The following is a 20,484-nucleotide window of genomic DNA, read 5'->3' on the forward strand; positions in this document are numbered from 1 at the left end:
GACAGGGTAGACTCTGTATCATAGAGGGTTTCTTTCAAAAGTCCTTGCTACAAAGGTATTTTAATTCTGGTATTAAAAAACATAAAGTTTAGAGGAAGGGCATGATAAAAGGAGACAAGGCTGGTTTGCATCTCTATTTACTTTTCATTCCTGTTGCTCACTAAGGGAGCCAAGCAGATCAGCCCTGATTCACCACCTCTAGGGAAGCTCTTAAAATGCTTCATAAATTGTTCAGCTGTACCTACCTAATGATCAGGTTCCATTTATTAACCTCGCCTATGAATTTATAAGCTGCATTCTCCCTATTATTGTTATTAAAGAACATTATTAATTATGCTTGTGGTATGCCCTGAGGTGAGCACAAGACATGATCACTTTGAATGTTGTTTTTGATAGCTATTACTGTGCAATTAACATTTGTTGCTATTGTAGATTCTGAATATGGGCTTCTTCATTTACATTTATATATTTGAATGGAGTACACCAAGACATGTCTGAGAAAGGCTTTATTCACTGTTCCAGCAAAACAGGGCAGCTCCAACACAGACTTCTGGTTCCAGTGCCTGGGGAAGCAGTATGCAACTTCAAGAGGCATAGATCAAAGCCTGAGATAATTAGTGAAATGTTTTTCCAAACTGTGGCATTTATTGCCACAGGTATGGCAAAGGTGAAAAAAATTGAGGGGGTTAGATGAAAAATGTTTTTAATAAATTTGTAGAGGTTAGGTCCATCAGTGACTGCTAGGCTCTTTCTACTGACAACCCAAGGAGACAGGATGGGGGCTAGACAGTTGCTTGGTCTGATTTCTGCATTTGATGGCTGTGTTTGTGAGCAGCAGCAAACTCAGAAACCATGGGCCTGGACCTTCAGCAAAACATCTGGGCACATCTCGACTCACAGAAAATATACCATTCCTCCCAAATTACAAGCATCCGATTACAGGAAGGTGTCTCCTTTCCCCAGCCGTAACATAGTTTGCAAAGTGGTCATCTTTGCCTCCAGTCTTATTTTCCTCATGCTTATCTCTTGCGCATTGCTGTCTTTCTGTCCAGCACGGCTCACAATCACCCTACAAGACTTGGGAATCCAGTCACAGAGTGTTGGAGGAAACAGATGCCATTCTGCACAGAGCAGCACCAGTGTTGCTTTCTTTTGTGTGCACGTGCCTTTTTTTCTTTTAGCAGCAGTGTGAAACTTTTTGTCCTCAGCACAGGATCTTTATCAGTATCGTCCAACCCATTCCCATTTTACAGGTTTCCACAACAGCTCCCTATTTGCGGCCTACACAGCAAAGAAGTCAATATTCCTAGATTCCCTCATTGCTGTCCTCATTTCCACTCCATGCTCAATTTGCTGCTGGGTGATGCAAAGAGGGAGATGAGCTGCACTCATTTGTCCTGAGGCTCAGAGGGGGTGCGCGTGTGCGCTTGCCTTGATGTCATGTGTGCGAGGCTTTTGTTCTCTGAGTACCAAAGTCCTCCCTGAACTCCAGCCTCTTGTGCAACAATATGACAGGACGGTGCACTGACGAGAGCAGTAAATCCTATATGTGACAGAGGAAATAATGTATTGACCTGCTGAGGGATTTATATACCTCCAAAGACTGGCAGCAAGCTCTGTCTGTAAGGCTGCCTTGTTCTACTTTCCATTTCCAGCAGGCACTATCCAGTGTTTCCAGTTGAATGATTCAGATAGAAACGTACGTAGATTTAAGACCTGTCCTAATCAGGTATATTCTTATATCCAGGATGTTACTAATTGTTATCCAGTGTCACAGCTTTTTATAAGACTAAGAGATTTTGCTGCTCGGCTTGCTTTAAAAACACAGTGCCTGTGGCTGTGCTGCTAAAGAGCATGATTATGTATTTCCCAAAGGCATGCAGAGAAATAGGAAGCTAGCTTTTTAAAGTGATCCCTCTGATCTTTCATTAGTAAGCGTTTAATTTACAGTAGCATCTCACATTACAAATAGTTGGCTGGCTCGCTTTGTCTGCAAGCTCTCGGGGGTCACAGGAGGCTCACAGAAGAATTTTGGGAGCGCGGTCCCTGGAGGACAGAGGGGCTGAGGGCTCTCTCTTGCCCTTCTGCAAATGTGGCGTCATGTCGCCAGGGCAACCTGAATTCTGACAGTCATGGGAGCAAGGACACAGCATGGATTTCCATTTGATTCCTGCAACAGAAAAGAGATCTGAGACAAAAATCAATATGTGACTAAACTATGAGAATTCATTTTCACAGTTTATTCTATGTAAGGGATCATTTCCTCTCTCCTTGTGCAAATGTAATTCACAGCTACTAGCTACACCGTTTGTTTTTCTGGTGTTGCCTCTTCTACATGTAGTAAAGGCCTAAACATCTGAAATAAATAGGTTGCAACACAAAAATTTGGGATGTGCCTACCATAAAATCAAACAAGCATTTTATAGGGGAGGCTGAAAGCAATGTTTTCATTTCAAGATGTATAATTTCACTTTTTCTCATGTGATGCAATATTTTAGGCAGCGATTCTTATTTCTGGTCAGATGTTTCAGTTCAAAGTGGTTTTATCAATGACAACTATAGAAAGCTGTGCCTATCTGAAATAAATATCTTAGCATTTCTCTTTGAGGCACTGAGCTCTATCCTAAAGGAATATTCAAGCATACATCGCTGCTAAAGGAAAACATTTCTGTTCTGCTTTGGTTTTCTTTGTTTGACAGCTGTGAGCTTGATTTTCCTGCACAAGAATGAATCACATGAATCACAAAAAACTCAGTTGTACAAAGAAAGTTGTGACAGGTGGCTCAAACCCTTTTGGTTGGTTTTAATAGGTGCTTTTAGTAAGTGCTTCATAAAATTAGGATTAAATAAAACAGGATTATGCAGACAATTTTATTGTGACTCTCTGCTTTCTTCTCTATGTCATCCCCATAAAAAGCTTTCAGAACATGAAAGGTGAGCAGAGTAAGAAGCTCGTTAGAGAAGCTCCTTTAGGCTTGCAGATGTTTGTTGCTACATTTGATGCTTAGATCTTCCTCAGTTCCCTCAATTACCCTGCAACTTTGATCCTCAAGTTCCCCCAGCACTGAAACATCCCGGCTCACGTAACTCTGTGCTAGCAATGGCAGAAAGACAGATGTAGACTTGATAGTGATGTTTACGTTGTAGCATTTCTTCAGCCTATCTGGTGCTGGCATAAATGACATTGTGGTAAAAAATATTATGCCACAATGGTGAGATATTTTGAGAAAGAACTCCTGAGCAGCCCTGCGTTTACTTGAGATTTTAGGGGCTGTAAGTCAGTAGCAATTTTTTGCTTTTCACAAGACAGAGAAAGTTAAAGACAGCTTTGCGCACTCTCCTTAGCTAGTACATGTCTTCATCAGAGCAACATGGTTTGGATTTTAGAGTCTTCTCCGGTGTACAATTATATTTCTGCAATTTCCTTTAAGAATGGCTTCTTAAAAAGAGACTGACTGCATATACATTGGCCAGGAAATGCAACATTCAGCTGACTTCTCTTCATCAGTTTATATTACTATTTAACATAAAAGCCTGTCAGAAAATGCAGGTGCCACAAAATGGGGAAAACAGGCTGCTCGAGCTAAAATGTCCTCGTAGGAGAAAAGGTAAAGATTCAGACAAAGCTAATGGCTAGTTTCAACATCTTCAGGATGACACATTTCAATCTGTCTTTCGGAACAACTTCTTATTTCCTGTTTTGAATATTAAGAGCAATCTGAAATAAGCCATTTAAAATGGAAGAAGTGCCACTGCAAATTAAAACACATATTGAAATCTCCTGTCTTCCACAGAGCTCATCTTACTATTTATATCTATCTGCATGAGCCAGTCCTCTGATTTCTTCAGTAAATATTTCCTTCATAGATTGTAGATTGTTAAGTTCCCTTCAGTAAATGTTTAGCTAAGTTTTACATGCAATATTTAGCTCCATTAGTCTTTCCTCAGATGATCCTTCCAGCTCTTAATTCTCTAAATTCTGCCCTATTAATGTCAATTAGGTGATAATCAGTTTTCACTTACATGCTGTTTTAGGAGGAGAGTGACATTTGAACTTTGTAGAGGGACTGTTTTTTCTGATAGGCTTGCAATGATGTGCTTCTCTGTACAAAAAAAGCTTGAAGCAGCTGTAATTGAATAACCTTGGTCTCCATCTATTCCCTTTTTTTTTTTTTTTCAAAAGAGTCATAGTCTATTGCACTTCAATTAGGATTTATTTTAGGCTTCCTAGCTACAACTCATAATCCATCACATTGTTCCAGAAGCAATCTTTGTGAAGGAGGCTCAACTCAGAAGGTGAAAAATAGTTGGTATTTTTGAGGCTGACACAGGATTCTATGATTCTATGATTTATGGTAGGAGAACATTTTTAACTTAAGTAAAAACTTTTTAAAAATCTGATGTTGGAAAGCTGTCTCAAGGAAACTAAAATATGGAAATAATTTCACAGTTTTTGCGGGGGGGGGGGGTGAAGTTTAATTATGTGTGAAAGCAAATATTCATCCCTTGAATCATATTCACATCAGGACTGGATGCCTTTGTACCTACTGATTTATCCCCAGTAAACTGGGCTGAGGCTGGAAAAGGGTGAGGTTGTTTGCCCACTGTAATAAATGATATCAGAAAAGCAGCATTCCTTTTAGCAAGTGAGTTAAAGAGTGCTCAGGCTAATGATGAACCACTTTCTACCGAGCCAATATCTGAGACTGAAAAAACAGCCAGTCATTCCTTGGCTCTGCAGCAGTCTTGGAGGCTGTTATAAACAAACAGAAGCAGGGAACAAAAATCTCCTTTGGGATGCAAATAGCCTGAAACAGATATCCATGGTGAGACACTGTTGGATAGAAGAGGCAAAAAAAGACAGTGTCATGATGATGAAGACATTTCTACACCTGCTCATTAAAGATTTAGTGCAAGAAGAGTTTATCCATGTGGAAACATGGCCCCCTACCATATTGTCCAAGCGGAGAGCAGTGCTGCCAAGCATCTTCCTATGTGTAGTCATTTGCCAGAGTTACTACAGCTATCAAGACTTTGTGCGGTCAGGATTTTTCCCCAGAACCTGGAAAGGTTGGAGTATTGAATGCTTATGCACATGTCCCAGTTCTCCTCTCTTCATCCCTAATTTAAGCCCTGCTATAGGCATATCACGCACTCACAAGCTTCCAATCTATGCAAGCAGGGGGAGGGCCACAGTCAATTGTGGGAGGCAGATGATGGCCACTGTATATATTATCTACGTGCAGGAATCTGGGACCTCACTGGGTCCAGAATAATTGCAATATGGGCAAACCTGCCCTTGCTCACTGCAGCTGTATTTCTGGACTGAAAATATGGAAGAGAAGCTGCTTTTTGAAATTTCACTCACCTTGGCTAACAGCCCAATTCTGCAGACTTGGAAGATTTTCTATCATAATATTTCTCTGAAGCTAGCTGTGAGAATAAATGGCATGAGGTATGTTTGGCTCAAGAGCTGAGAGTTTAAAATTTTTGAAGAATCTTTTCTTGTTTGTTATGGAGCAAATCCCAAACTTCTTGCTTAGAAGTCCAGGCTTCCTGCTGCTATGGGGCCCCATCTGAGCATCTTGACTAAACGGGAGAAGTGCCCGCCTGTGTGAATACTTACCATTAGCATTTCTACTCTCAGCCATACTAATTACTATGGCAGAAGTAATTGCACAGTGGACAGGGCTGATTGACCTCCTGGTCAATCTCCTAGGAGGGGAGAGAGTACAAGTGTCCTAAATATGGTGAAACTACTCCTTACTTATATGGCAGCCACCAGACTCTGGTCAAGGCTGCGATGCTGAGAAGAGGCAGATCATGAAGAGGAACGAACCAGTTATCTTGGGTTCTGCTAGAAACACGTGGAATAGGTCAAAGTAGATTTTTTTGCACAGTATCTACTGTATATTTTGCTGCAGTCTGTCCAGTGGGAAGTTACTGAGCATCCAACCCAAAGCATTCTATGATCCTATGATCCTGAGCGCTACTTCTTTTGGAGCAATAGAAATTTCTGGTATCCTTGATCCTACCTAGCTCTTGGGGAGAGGCTCAGACACATTGGTACTAGTAGATCCTTCAAGATTTGGAGTGGTCAGTTGAATACCCTGTTATTACCATAGTTCTCATAAGAAAGCACTAAGGAGAAACTTCTAATCTGTGAATTTACAGTGGTTTTATTCTTCTTTGTGGGCAATGCCACTAGTAGACACGGTAATGCCATTAGCATAGCTCACAAGATGGGCAACTCTGCAGGCATAGCACAAAGATCTGAAGGGATCCTCTTCTAGATATGTAAGATCTACAGACCAAGAGACCCGTAGGGTTGTGCCAAAATTCCAGGCCCTGAAAGTGCCATACCAGTATTTCAGAGCCATGAGACACATACCAGATGCTCTCAAAGCTGAGGAAGGAGAGAGGGAGATTTCTAGGAGACACCCAAAGAATGGAAATCTCATGGCTTTGCCTAAGATGTGTTTGGCCGCTAAGTTTTGGTCTGTCATAGGGCACCCCAAAAGCACAGCATCTGCAATGAAAAAACAGACCCTTTTCATGAGTCATAGGACACAGAGCTGGTTTGGGAGCTGTGCTGCAAGAGCCTGTGACCCTCATGCCTCTCAAAAGTCATAGCTCTCTACCCTTGGACGCTGTAATGACCTTTCACATTTTTAGACTGGCTCCAGCTGCTGTTAGAAGGCCCACTGTATGAAGTGCACACTTTTTTAAGGGATAGGAATGTCAGGATAAATTTTTGTTCTAGCAAGAAGCATGCTATGAAAAATGTCTTCTGTTAAGCAGTCAAAATTTCCAGCCATAGGTAAGGCCCTTTGTTTTGATAAAAAACAGTGTTGTTGCAATGATGCAGTACTTACATTCTGAGTTGCCATTTTCACAAATCATCTGGTTTAATGGACAACGCAAAACCAAGTTTGACCATTTTGTTCTCAAATTCTGTCTGAGTACACAGTTTCTACAGACCATCTCAGGAAACTTTGGACTGCTTCCTACTTCCTGCCTTATCCACTGTGGGAAGCAGCATTTTTATTCTTATTTATTTATTAAGTGAGCAGAGGGACCAATTTGAAATTGCTGTAACATTTTCTCTCCTCTTTGCAGATTGCAGTTTTCGTAGGTGTGTTTTGAGTTGGAGAGTATTTAAAATTTTAAGCTTTGAGGATGGATCAGAAGCAAATGTTTTGTGGAGGTCATTGTTTGTGTTTTAAATTTACTGATCAGCTGTGATTGATCGGATTAATCCTTTGTCTGAAGGAGTGTGAATTACCTTTCCCCATGTATAGCTGCTTGGGAACTGAAAGTGTGGTTATGGACACGAGTTCAAAAACCTCTTGATGGGAGAATAAGTGCCAACAAAAAATGAATAAAAGCTTGTGAAAACATGAACATAAAGAGTAAAAAGCATTACCAAAGAGAGTGTGTTTAAATATTGAAGTGAATAATCCCAGATAATTTGGACTGGAAAATTCACTTTGTTTACAGAGAGTGCAGCACCTCCCATAAAAACAGGAGGAGGATGGAGTATTGTTAGCCAAAAGCCTAATGGTGGCCTGAGGACCTCACAGGAGAAAGGCAGTGCTGAGCATTGTTCCCATATGGGTTTGCAAAAAGCACAAAGACCGCAGGACGCAAAGGGCCATTTCCTTTCTTCCTCCATGCAGAGCCTCATCTTAACACAAGAAGTGGAAAAGAGCACTAGTATTACACTTGATCCAAAAAGGGTTGGGGGTAAAATGTATTCTGGTCAAACTTGGAGGGCAGCATACACTCTCTTAAGGTACCCAAGCTTGCCTGGTGCTACCTCCTTCTACAGGAAACACAGACTCAGTGTGACCCCTTGGGTAGGTGGTGCAAATATGGCATTACTTGTACTAAATGGGGAAAAATGGAACTGTATGGGACCAAAGGCTGGTAGTTAATCTTGACTGAAAAGTCTTATAATTAAGTCAGCCAGGCTCTGGTCTTTCAGCTACCATGCAGGATGTATACTCTAAAGTTTTTGGTGCATTGGCTGAAGATTGGAGTTCATCAATTCCCATCAGAGACCTAATTAGGCTGAAGGCCATGAGGGACTTGTAAATGGACAAGAGGAGGGGAAGCTGCAAAATGAAGTGTGGGTTAAAAGACAAAAGCCACCTTCTGGATACTATCCTCCTGAGTTTGGCTAGTGATCTATGGGAGGAGAGATGCTTGCAAAATAAGATCCCCTTTTAAACACTCTTTTCTGCCCACAGAGGTTATCCAGGAGGATTCACAGACTGAGATGACTATTAAAAATGAGATTCTGATGAAAGTTTACCCTGATTTATCAGTTATACTGTAGAACTGCTGTACTGGAACTGCTTGGGAAATTGCTTCATACTGATAATTTAATGAAAGAAGCTTCCTTCATTTCCTATCACTTGCATGTCTAGATCAATATTTAGCTTCTAATTCAATGTACTTCTTTGTTTGAGAATAAAGTACCCTGATGTTTCTTCCATTTTTGTTTTACAGTGTCCTTAGTATTCCTATCTGTTAAGGCAAATTAGACCAATTAGTCCTTCAGTGTACATGCCTGTTTTCACATTTTGGCCTGCAGAACTGACAGTAACAATTACAATATTTTATTCATAATTGAGCATTGCCAGTGGTTCTGATCTTTTCTTACCAGAAACTCTAGCACATCACTCTGTTACATTTCCTTAACATTTTCAAAGTGCTCATTTTTTTCCAGCAAATGATCACAAAGAAATCTCCCAGAGCCTCTCTCTTGTTATTTCTTTCTTTAATGATGTGCATTGCAGTCTTCATTCGCCATTATCTAGTATTAATTTCTAATTTTTTTCAGCATATCTGGTATAAACTGAGATGATACTGGTTTTCACAGCTGATGCTGATTCAAGCATTTCACTGGTGATTTCACTGGTGGTGCTGATTCAAGCCACTACACTGGGAACTAGACCTGGATTTTGAAGGATGCTCTGTGAGTTGGACCTGGAAAACCTACTATTTCATCAGTCTATAGGGGGACACCTTCAAGAGGCCAAACTGTACTGCATACTGATTACTATAGTTTCTTAATACAATAAATTAATCCTGAATGAAAACAAGCATTAGTACTGTTGTGGAAGAATATGGCGGTAGGATCAGTATATGAAAATCTCACATGGGAAATATTTTGAGAGGGAGCATAGAATTATTGGCAGAAAATGTGAAACATAGCAACGAAGCTGAAGGTCTCCAGTATCTCAGAAGAGTTTGTTTTGTGCTTGAGAATATGCAGACAAGTCCAGGAAGAAAGATTCTTGGAATCTAAAGGAAATCATGGAACATAAAAATTTCTCTTCTCTTTGAATAGAGGTGCCAACTCATATGAATGCATATGCTTCCATCCATATTTTTTTCGCTTATTTACATGCATAGGCACACACTTCCAGCTATGCATCTGTGTTTAAAAATACACACAAAAGCCATGTACGACTCCAAGCTTGTTTTTGTTAATATATATATATATCAGGCCAGCCAGACAAACAGCAATAGTATTTCTCCTACTTGCTCATTCTTGGATGTCTCATTTACATATTTATGCAGCTCCTGTTTTCTTTTTAAAATAAAACCCTATGAAATGATCTGCCTAGGCTTTCACAAGGACACAAATCACCAAGCTTCTGAATTTTTGATTAATTCTATCCAATTCATTTTTGCAGTTCTGGACTTTCCTGAATGTGAGGCTATGCCATCATTCATTTGCCTTCAGCAAAGACACAACAGCTCAAGAATGAACTCTTAATTATGGTCAGCATTTATGTCAACACTGCCCATAACAAAACAAAAGTTGATTGAATATCAGCTTTTTTATATTTATCTTGTAGATCTGACTTACTGTACTATTATATGAAATTACCTGACAGAAGCAGGAATAAAATAGGATGAGTTTTGCATTGGTTTTATTTGTTCATTAACTTTCTTTAAAACAACAAGCAGATCACAAAACTGCTAGAAGAAGAAGAAAAGAAATGGAACTGACCAAAACAGGCTGTAATTTAAAATCTAAGTCAATTCACAGGATTCATTACACAGTCACAGCTGTGCAGTTGTGACCTATGTGCTCTTTCTATCTGCTTTGTACTCAGTTATGCTGTGCTTTATATAGACTGAAAGACCTACAGGGAAAGAGTTATATCCTGGATTGTGGGACAGCCTTTGTGCTATGCCTCCAACAGCAAAACACATGCTTGTACCAACATCAGATTATACCAAGAGGTGTAAATCCAGCTCAGCTATCAAAGGAAGGATGAACCCAAAATAGAAAATAAATTAGTGGCCTAGCATAAATCTTCCCACTTCAGAACTAGTGCTGGATGTAAATTTTCCGATGGAGAAAAAAGCTTTTCTGGGAAACCCCAGCATTTGAGCATGCAGTTCTTAATCTGACACATCTTGGGGTTTGCTGAGTTTTCAAAGAATACACAGATGATCATTGCCCCATGATCAGGGAACCAAGGATGGGATTTACTCCCACCTTTATAGCCCTCCTTAATGGAGGATTATAGAGTGTTGTGGTTTAGCCCCAGCCAGCAACTAAGCACCACGCAGCCGCTCGCTCACTCCCCCTACCCCGATGGGATGGGGGAGAGAATCGGAGGAGTAAGAGTGAGAAACACTCCTGCGTTGAGATAAGAACAGTTTAATAATTGAAATAAAGTAAAATAGTAATGATAATAGTAACAGTATAATAATGATAATAATAATAATGATATACAAAGCAGGTGATGCACAATGCAATTGCTCACCACCCGCCGACCAATACCCAGACAGTTCCCGAGCAGCAATCGCTGCTCCCCGGCCAACCCCCCACAGTTTATATACTGAGCATGACGCCATATGGTATGGAATAGCCCTTTGGTCAGTTTGGATCAACTATTCTGGCTGTGACCCCTCCCAGTTTCTTGTGCACCTGGCAGAGCATGGGAAGCTGAAAAGTCCTTGAGTAGCATAAGCAGTACTCAGCAACAACTGAAAACATCAGTGTGTTATCAACATTCTTCTCCTACTAAATCCAAAACACAGCACTATGCCTGCTACTAGGAAGAAAATTAACTCTATCCCAGCCGAAACCAGGACATAGAGAAAGACAGAGGCAGACTAACCCCAAGTGAAAGGATCTCATGCTGCACAGTGAAGGGACAAGGGGCAGCAGTCAGCAGTTATATCAAGGGAAATTCTGGTTGCATGTAAGGATTTTTTTTTTCCTTCCTAGTGAGGGTGTTGCCCAGAAAAGCAATGATATCTGCAGCCATGGTTATTTCAGAACTCAGCTGGACAAGGACCTCAGCAACCTGATCTAACTTTGAAGTTAGTCCTGCTCTGAGTAGGGCTTTGGAACTCCAGACTAGCCTAAATCATTCTGTGGCTCCTTGACTTCAGACAGATGAAATACTGGTATTTCCACTTGATTTAGTCAGCCAAGACCTCCTTTGTAGTCAGTAGAGAGAAGTTGGGTGCTGCTCATTTTCATCCTAAGCTATTTGGGTCTGACAAGTTGCACCTAGAAGGGCCTGTTTCTTTCCATTGGCTACATCTAAGCCACCTCGCTTAGATGTGGGCACCTAGACCACAGACAACTGCATTTAGACAAGAACAACAGCACCTATTTTACCTCCTAAGAAGATGTTTTGGCAATGGGGATCCAGAACTCACAGGCTGCTTGGCCTCAGAGGAACCTGGTTGTGGGATGTGGGAACCATGGAAGCCTTCAGCAGATGCTCAGTGAAACTCATATTCTCACTCACATACTCTGAATATTCATTTTTTATATCTATATCATGATAGATCCTGAAGGGCTCTGCAGAGGTCCTTTTATTGAATGAATTCAACTAAAACTGATGTTTTAACAATTAGAGTGAGCTGGTGCATCCTCTGAGGACTTTCCAGTTTGGTTTCAGTCTCATTCAAACAAAAAAAGTTTTAGAACAGAGTTCTCATGAAATTCTACTTTTTGGGAAACTGGCAGTGCCCAAGTGAGGATGGAATGCTGAAAACAGGTTCTTGAAGCTGTTATATTCATATTTGAGTGAGATGACCACTATGTTAGTCCTGCTACCAAGTCTGCAAGAAAGAGAAACTGAGAAAAAGAAGTATTTGCATCGCAGTCAATTTGTGACCCTGACTGAGAATGTAATAGCTAACATAGAAGGATCGCCCTGATTTGTGCATGGTTGAAAAAAGTCATTATATTTAGAGAGATATTTCCAGTGTAGTGAAAAGAAGGGTAGACTGTAAGTCCCTTTACCTAACAGATACCATGCTGAACGCGTGACCTACATCTGTTACCTCTGAAATGCTGTCTAGAGGGGCTTTCTAACCAAGCAGGTTGTGAAGGGTAAGGTTATTTTCTGCAGCCAAGGGACACTTCCAAGAGGGGGCAGAGTCCCTTTACTGCCTTTCCTCTGAAGTCTGTTTTGACTGTTTCAAATGTTTCGGCATTCACCAAGACAATGACAGTAACAGGCATTTCTTGTCAGCACCTGGGAACAAAGCCATTAAGATCCTTTTTTTTCTAGGAGGTACTGGTATGTCTCCCACAACTGTACACACAGTTTTAATTAAGATGTGATGTTCACTACCATTTTCTGAGCCAGAACAGATGTTGCGCTCCAGCGAAAGGCTCTTCCAAGATGACTGGAGAATTCAGTGACATATGGAAATTAATGGGATTTTTGTAGTCAAATTTATCTCAGCATCGCTTGCCACGAGGAGGTCTTGATTCATGAGTGCAGCCTTTGGGACTATTCCACCACATCAGTCCAATGGTATTACTAAAAGTAATGATAAAACCCACTTCTCTCAAGGTGCTTAGAAACATTAGTGACTATAAATAACACCTCCGAGTGGTGAAAAAACATCTTTATGACAATAAGTGAACTCTCTTTCTCCCAGGTGAAGGGAAGTTAACTTGCCCAAAGTATCGGAACAAGCTGGTAGGAGCAGCAGGAATAGTCTCAACTGGTATTTGAGCGTGGGTGGATTGCAAACCATGCACTTCCCACAGGTGGATGGGCTGAGACCTCCATGAGAGGCCAAGTCACCATGCTGCGCCCAGGCTCTCTATCCTTTGCTCCCTACACGGTTAGCCTGCACCAAAAAGCGTACGCCTTAGCTTAGCCTGGCAGCCTCCCTGTTGGTAGGACCAGTAGCAACTGTGATCTAAAAGCTGGGGACTGCATCAGCGTGGTGCTGAGCTCCAGCTCCCCGATCCTGCCTTCCAGCAGGACTCCTTGGGGTGCATGTGCCCTGGAAACGTGTGTTGGGGTCTCCCAGAGCACAGGTAGCATTGGCACGTGTGCACAGCATACCACATGTGCCCGTATCTCAGGAAACCTGCCAAAATCAGGGAAAATTTGGCCTCTTTGTGTGGACTCTGCACTGAAGGAAAAAACATTTTATGGTACTAGTAAGAACAGAGTTTGGTCCGGTGGTTCTGAAGCAGACAAATGTCAAATGTGTAAAACTAAAGCAGCACTTGTTTTGAAGACAGATCAGCTGCAAAAATGAATTGGCTTTGCTTTCCAGATCCTCCTACGAGTCCCCAGAATAGTTGGTGTGGTTTGCAGTTACACCACCCTACTTCTGAGCATGTTTTCCTCTCTTTTGTGCTGGCAAAAGAAAGTCCTCTGCAACAAGAGAAACAAGAGGCTCCCTGTATTTCATGTGGGTAAAATCAAAAGGGGAGTGTATGCAGGTATGACTGTTTTCACAGCTACATGCATCTCTGTTGCAGGATAAAGAGGGGTTTTGTAAACAGCCTGGTGTTCCTGTATTGACATTTCCTCTGCGGGCAGCGCTCCGGCTTTGTGCGGGCGCCTGGCACTTGCACACAGCTCTGCTCTGTTATGGAAAGCCAGGCATGCGTGAGCTGATTGCTGGAGACAAGCGAGGAAAAGGGGGACTTCGGTGAAGACGAGTCAGTTGGGGACAGGGAACACTGTGTCTTTTGTGGAGCGGTGTTAAGAGGGAGAGGGAAGCGAGAGCGATGCTTGCACGGCATCCCCAGGGTCCCCCCTCACTCCCCAAACCGGTGACAGCAAAAGGCAGACACGCCAGAGCACAGCGAAACCGTGCAGCGGGAAAATGGAAGCCTTGGGGTGAAATGTAACTCCCGTGCAATTGTGGAATAGAAGTCCTGGGGAGGAAAGGGGGGAAAACATCACGCTGTTGCTGCTATGGAAACCAAATCCTCCCCATCACAGGGAGGAGATGTGCCAAAATCCTGGCCAGCCTGGCTGCTGCTCACGTCAGAAGGCAGACCTCCCCCCCACTCCCCACCTCTCTATGCTCTCCTAAGACCTTAATGGTTTTGAGGCCTTGCGTACAGAAATTAAGGGTTACGAAGCTGCAACAGTGTTCAATCAACCTTCCTGGCAAAATATATTAACGTCTTTCTCTAAGAAATGCCAGAGGCTTTCCAGTTATTATTTGCTGTTACAGGAATGTGCAGATTTTTTTTGCTCCCCCCTGAATCAGATGGAGGATAAAAAGGGGGTTAGAGGGATCACCTGTGTTTTACGTCTCCCTCTGGGGCTTTTGCCACTGCCAAGGTTGGATGAGAGATACCGGCCAGAGAATTCATTTTGGAGTGGGGCTCCTGGGTACAAGTAATCTAGCGGAGGAAAACATGCTTCCTACCCATGTTATTTCTGCTGTGTCCATGTCTGAGGAAATGAGAGCAGGGTTTACTGGCGGAAGTGAGGGGGAGCAAGGACCGAGGAAGAGAAGGGAAAAGAAAAAGGGGTGATAAGGGCTGAGCAGGCCTCTCATTAACTTCTCTTGGTCTATGCCTGCACCAGGCTGTGGTGTATGAAAAATCATTGCTCTCCAAGCTCTGGATATAGAAATATCTTTGGGTTTGTTTGTGTTTTTTTTAAACAACAGCTGTGTTCATTATCGTGTGTGTGTTCATGGCAGTTTTGTATTCATCAGTTTTCTTACACCAGAGATGTGCTGCTCAGTGGGTTGCTGCAGATAGGAAAAGCTGGTAGCCATATATTTACTGCACCATCCATATACAAACCCTGTGTTTCAGAGAAACCTCTTAAACAGGCTGATCTGCAAGTATAGGTGAAGTAGACGCTGTGACATAAAATGATCATGGCAGAGCTTGAGACCTCTCAAGTCCTGGTACCTGCTAAGGATGAGGACAAGAGTACCTGCTGAGTTCCTCAGGAGGTAGAAAGACATTCCCTATATTAGGAGCGAAAAAGCCAGGTACTGCACCAGTGGCATGGGGTGTAACAGGAAGCTGGGAAAACACATTAGGGAGGTATGTCTACCCTATTCTTTTATTATTCCCTTTGTATCCATAATTAGCTGCTGTTGGAAAGCCTGGGTGTGACAGACTTGCTATAGCTGAGTACAGCTATTCCGCTAGTCTGACAGTTTCCTCTGCGAGGAATAGTCCTGCCGAACGAAACAGCACCAGTCATGGGTAGATTATTCTGAATTACTGGCAGGTATTTACAGGATTTTGACTTCACTGAGGTTTACAGGGCTTCTGCATTGGCCTAGCTCTTTGGTTATCAGGGGAGATAACCCATTTATTTTTTTGTGAATGCCAGTATCAAACCTGCTTGCTGCTACCAAAAGTTTCTGAGAGGACACCGGCAGGCCTGCGGTACATGTTGTAAGGCTGCAGCCTATTTTAACCACAGCTAAAAGAAAAAAAAAAAGCATCTGAAGACAGAAAGAGAGACCTGGCTGTGTCCCAGAAGAGGAGCTGGAGCTGGGAAGAATTTCACCGTTCTAATGATCAGCATTTTCTTCTAAGAAGGGAGCCGGAAGAATATGAAGCATTTGTCGTTATCTGCATCGTTCTGTGACAAGCAATTCACCTTCTGTTACGAGCCCACTTCAGTTACATTAAAACTCCTGCATGCCTCACTTAAATGATTTTCAGTGAAAGGTCAGGAGGGGGCGGGCACTGGAGCAGCTAATTCAGCAATTGTACAGTACCCGCTCTAAGATTCTTGGGGTTTTATTTTGTATTAAAAATAAGAAGCTGTTGTTTACTCCGGGATTACTGAATGGCCTCTGTTCCCATGATACCTAGAGGAGGTTGACAATTATTCTCCCTGGAGCTATTTTCTTTGCTGGCGGGGAGGAAATTGTTCATGTTTCATTTGCGCTACCGTTGTTCCAGCTGCCAGAGCAGGAATGTTTGTCCGCCAGCCTGCATCGGTGGCAGCGGCTCCCCTTCAGACCTGCCATCTGTTAGCGTTATTCCTATTATCATCTGCGCGATGGCAGCGCCTAGATGGATGTCCCTCTGCGCTAGGCACGGCTCCAGCGTGTCAGGAATGGCAGAGGGGGCCCAGCGGAGGCAGGTAGGGGACACAAGGGGCTGGAGAGGGGGGCTTGTTTGCTCCAGCCCTCTAGGCAAGCTGGGAACAGGGCCTTGAATTGAATGCTCCTGTCTCTGGCCCCTCTTGGTCTCTTGGTGAAACACCTCCTTAAATATCCACCGTAAATACCAGCTGCAGCGCATCATAAGGGTCTGCTCGTCCCCGGTTTACAAAACAAGGCTTCTTATAAACATCCTCATTCCAAATCCTTGTATCATCTGGAAAGATAACTAAAGGAGAGAAATTTTCACTTAATTTCACCCGCTGCTTAGGCGACTGGGATCCTCTGCAACACGGGATCCTCACTGCTCTGGAGGGTATTTTGTGGTTGATTGGCAGGGTCCAACAACGAGCCCTTTTAGGCCTGGATTTTCGGATGCTGCAGTCTCAGCTTGGGCCCCATCGTAAGAAATAAGACCCACCCCAGGCCTGAAACAGCCCTTGACACCTTGAGGGACTGTGCCCAGATACACCCTTGGAGCCCGGCCCTGCTGAACCCCCCGTCCGGAGGCAAAACGCCCGCCATTGCACCCCCGGCCTCGCCCCGTCCCTTCTCCGGAGCCGGGGAGGCGCCCGGGGCGGCCTTGCCCCGCGGGGCCTGCAGTGCCGCCGCTGCACCGCTGAGCGGCGCCCTCCGCCCGGCCACGCGGGGCCCGCCCGGGGACCGCACCCGCGCCCACCCCGGGACAGCACCCACAGCCACCCGGGACAGCACCCACAGCCACCCGGGGGACAGCACCCACAGCCACCCGGGACAGCACCCACAGCCACCCGGGGGACAGCACCCACAGCCACCCGGGACAGCACCCACAGCCACCCCGGGGGACAGCACCCACAGCCACCCGGGGACAGCACCCACAGCCACCCCGGGGGACAGCACCCACAGCCACCCGGGGACAGCACCCACAGCCACCCGGGGGACAGCACCCACAGCCACCCCGGGACAGCACCCACAGCCACCCCGGGGACAGCACCCACAGCCACCCCGGGGGACAGCACCCACAGCCACCCCGGGACAGGACCGGCACCCACCCCGGGACAGCACCCACAGCCACCCCGGGGGACAGCACACACGCCCACCCGGGACAGCACCCACAGCCACCCCGGGACAGCACCCACGCCCACCCGGGGACAGGACCGGCACCCACCCCGGGACAGGACCCATGCCCACCCGGGGACAGCACCCACGCCCACCCGGGGACGGGACCGGCGCCCACCCTGGGGCAGGACCTGCGCCCACCCAGGGACAGCACCCACAGCCACCCCGGGGCACAGCACCCACAGCCACCCGGGGACAGCACCCACAGCCACCCGGGGACAGCACCCACGCCCACCCGGGGACAGGACCGGCGCCCACCCCGGGACAGGACCCATGCCCACCCGGGGACAGCACCCACGCCCACCCGGGGACGGGACCGGCGCCCACCCTGGGGCAGGACCTGCGCCCACCCAGGGACAGCACCCACAGCCACCCGGGGACAGGACCCGCGCCCCTGGGGACAGGACCCGCGCCCACCCGGGGACAGCACCCACAGCCACCCGGGGACAGCACCCATGCCCACGCCCGGACAGCACCCACAGCCACCCCGGGACAGCACCCACGCCCACCCAGGCACAGGACCCACAGCCACCTGGGGACAGCACCCACGCCCACCCGGGGACGCCATCTGTGCCCACCCGGGGACAGCACCCACGCCCACCCGGGGACAGGACCCTCGCCCACCCGGGGACAGGACCCACAGCCACCCGGGGACAGCACCCACGCCCACCTGGGAACAGCACCCGCGCCCACCCCGGGACAGGACCCGCGCCCACCTGGGGATAGCACCCACGCGCCCCGGGGACAGGACCAGCGCCCACCCAGGGACAGGACCCGCGCCAACCCGGGGATGCCATCTGCGCCCACCTGGGGACAGCACCCGTGCCCGCCCGGGCACAGCACCCGCGCCCACCCCAGGACAGGACCCGCGCCCACCCAGGGATAGCACCCGCGCCCGCCCGGGCACAGCACCGGTGCCCACCCGAGCACGCCATCTGTGCCCACCTGGGGACAGGACCAGCGCCTTTGCCACCAGCACTGCCAGCCACCGCAGGGCTGCTCCGAATCAGGGGCAGGTGGCACCTCGTCTGGACACACACACACACAAAAAACCCCAACACCCAACCCAAAAAACCCAAAACATTTCGCCTAAAACTCAGCCCTAAAAGTCAAGGGGCTTTGCACACAAGTCTATGAAACACCAGTGTTTGCATCACCCATGTTTGTGAAGGGTGGGCTGATAACTCAAAACACGGCTACGCCATGCAGCGTTGCGTCCAAACACAGCACCAATGGCCAAGGATTTCGACTTGGTAGGAAGTGTTTTGATTTCCCCCCCACCCCCGCTCCTGACTTGGTTTTGGTTTTGAAATGACATTTGTGACTCCAGATGTTCAAATGATTCAATATTAAAATGTTCTCAGCAACCCTGTTTTGGTTTTTTTTTTTTTTTTTTGAGATGCAACTTGGGAGCAAAAGTTTTCAACTTTAAAATAATTAAGTGTTTGCTGTTTGCCATGCTCTGAACAATATTTCTAGCACATGGCTTTATACAGGTTGATATCTAAATCATGTCTATTTTCACTTTCTGAAAACTATGACTATTTTTTTACCTGGAAATCTGGGTATTTGATGATTAACAGTTATGTTTTTAAGCTAATTTAATAAGTCTTAGGAAGGATATAAAAATAAACTGGTAAAAAAAGAAACATTTCAAATCCTGTCAAACAGAAACAGGATCTGCACTTTCCATTAATTCAGTTCCTTCACTTTTTCACCGCACATCATGCCAATAGTCCTCCCAGTCCCGATTTGAGCACTGCTGTGGCTGGTGTGGGGCTACTTGGGGCTATGCAGGAAGACACGCTGGTGTCCTGGCATCATGCAGACTGGGGACCCACCTGCAAGATGCCACATGTCCTTTCCAGAAGAGTCTGAGGTGACAGGAATGACTGCAGAGGTGCCCCTCCATCTCACCCTGGTCACGATGTGCGAGTCCAGTTTCAGGAACTGGGAGTCTCCCAGATTTACCAGTTTCCGTGTGGCTATTCTGTCCGCTTTGCCTGGCGGAGCCATTTCCCTCCTCCACCTTTGCCAGCCCAGAACTGCAATTTCTGTCCTCATTTCTGTGTGTGTTTTGGAGAAGTCAGTTGGGCATGACGTTTTGCCATTTTGGAGAGCAGGCTTGCTCCTGCAGTCTAGCTCACCGCTGGTACATTTTTAAACAAAGGACTGTAAGTGCTTCAAGCAAGAGGAAGGAGGGTTTGCCAGTTCTTTGGTAACAAAATGGGTTTAGTTTACATACATTTGAAGAAGACAGTTTTGTGGTTGACAGCCAGAGCTAGAAGAAGCCTGAGGAATGTGTATTTCTGTTGCCAGATTACTTGATATACAACACACACACACCCTCCAGTAATCAATAGCTTTGTCAGACACCATGTTTGGAGGAGGGACTCAAAGCTACAGCATCTGGAAGAGACCCTCAAACCCAGCTTCCTAAAGTTATATAGAGTACCTAAATCCCACTGATGTCAGTAGCCCTACATAATCCATGGGGATCTTGCATGAAGATCAACTGCAACATTTTAATTGGTTTTGCTCTCTGTTTCAGCAAGTTAAAGGTGGACTGGGCCAGCCTGGCAGCAGCAGCTGCTAGCTGGGTGGACACCCCACAGGCACTTATGGGAGTCCATGGCTGCACATCCCTGCTGTATAATAATGTATGTTGTTTTTTCTGTCTTACGAGTTTTAAGGAAAAAAAAAAAAAAAACCCACCACAACCAACAAATAGATTGTGGTCTGCTTTCCCTCTCCTGTCCAGACCAGAGTCAAATTCTTGTAGCTCTGCCCTTCCTCCCTCAAAGGTCCTTGCCCCAAGACTGGTGGCACAACGAACAAGGCTTTTCTAAAGAAATACAGGCAGCAGAAAGTCCTTTTGCCAGCCCCATCCTTTCATTGGCTTTGAATCCAGAAGGGCTGCTCCCTGACAGTTGTCCTGCCAAGCCTAAATGAGCTTTGTCAGCTCAGGTTTGGATGCTTTCCCTCTCA

The sequence above is a fragment of the Pelecanus crispus genome, chromosome 1 (genome assembly GCF_030463565.1).
Source record: "Pelecanus crispus isolate bPelCri1 chromosome 1, bPelCri1.pri, whole genome shotgun sequence".
In the NCBI taxonomy this organism is placed as follows: Eukaryota; Metazoa; Chordata; class Aves; order Pelecaniformes; family Pelecanidae; genus Pelecanus; species Pelecanus crispus.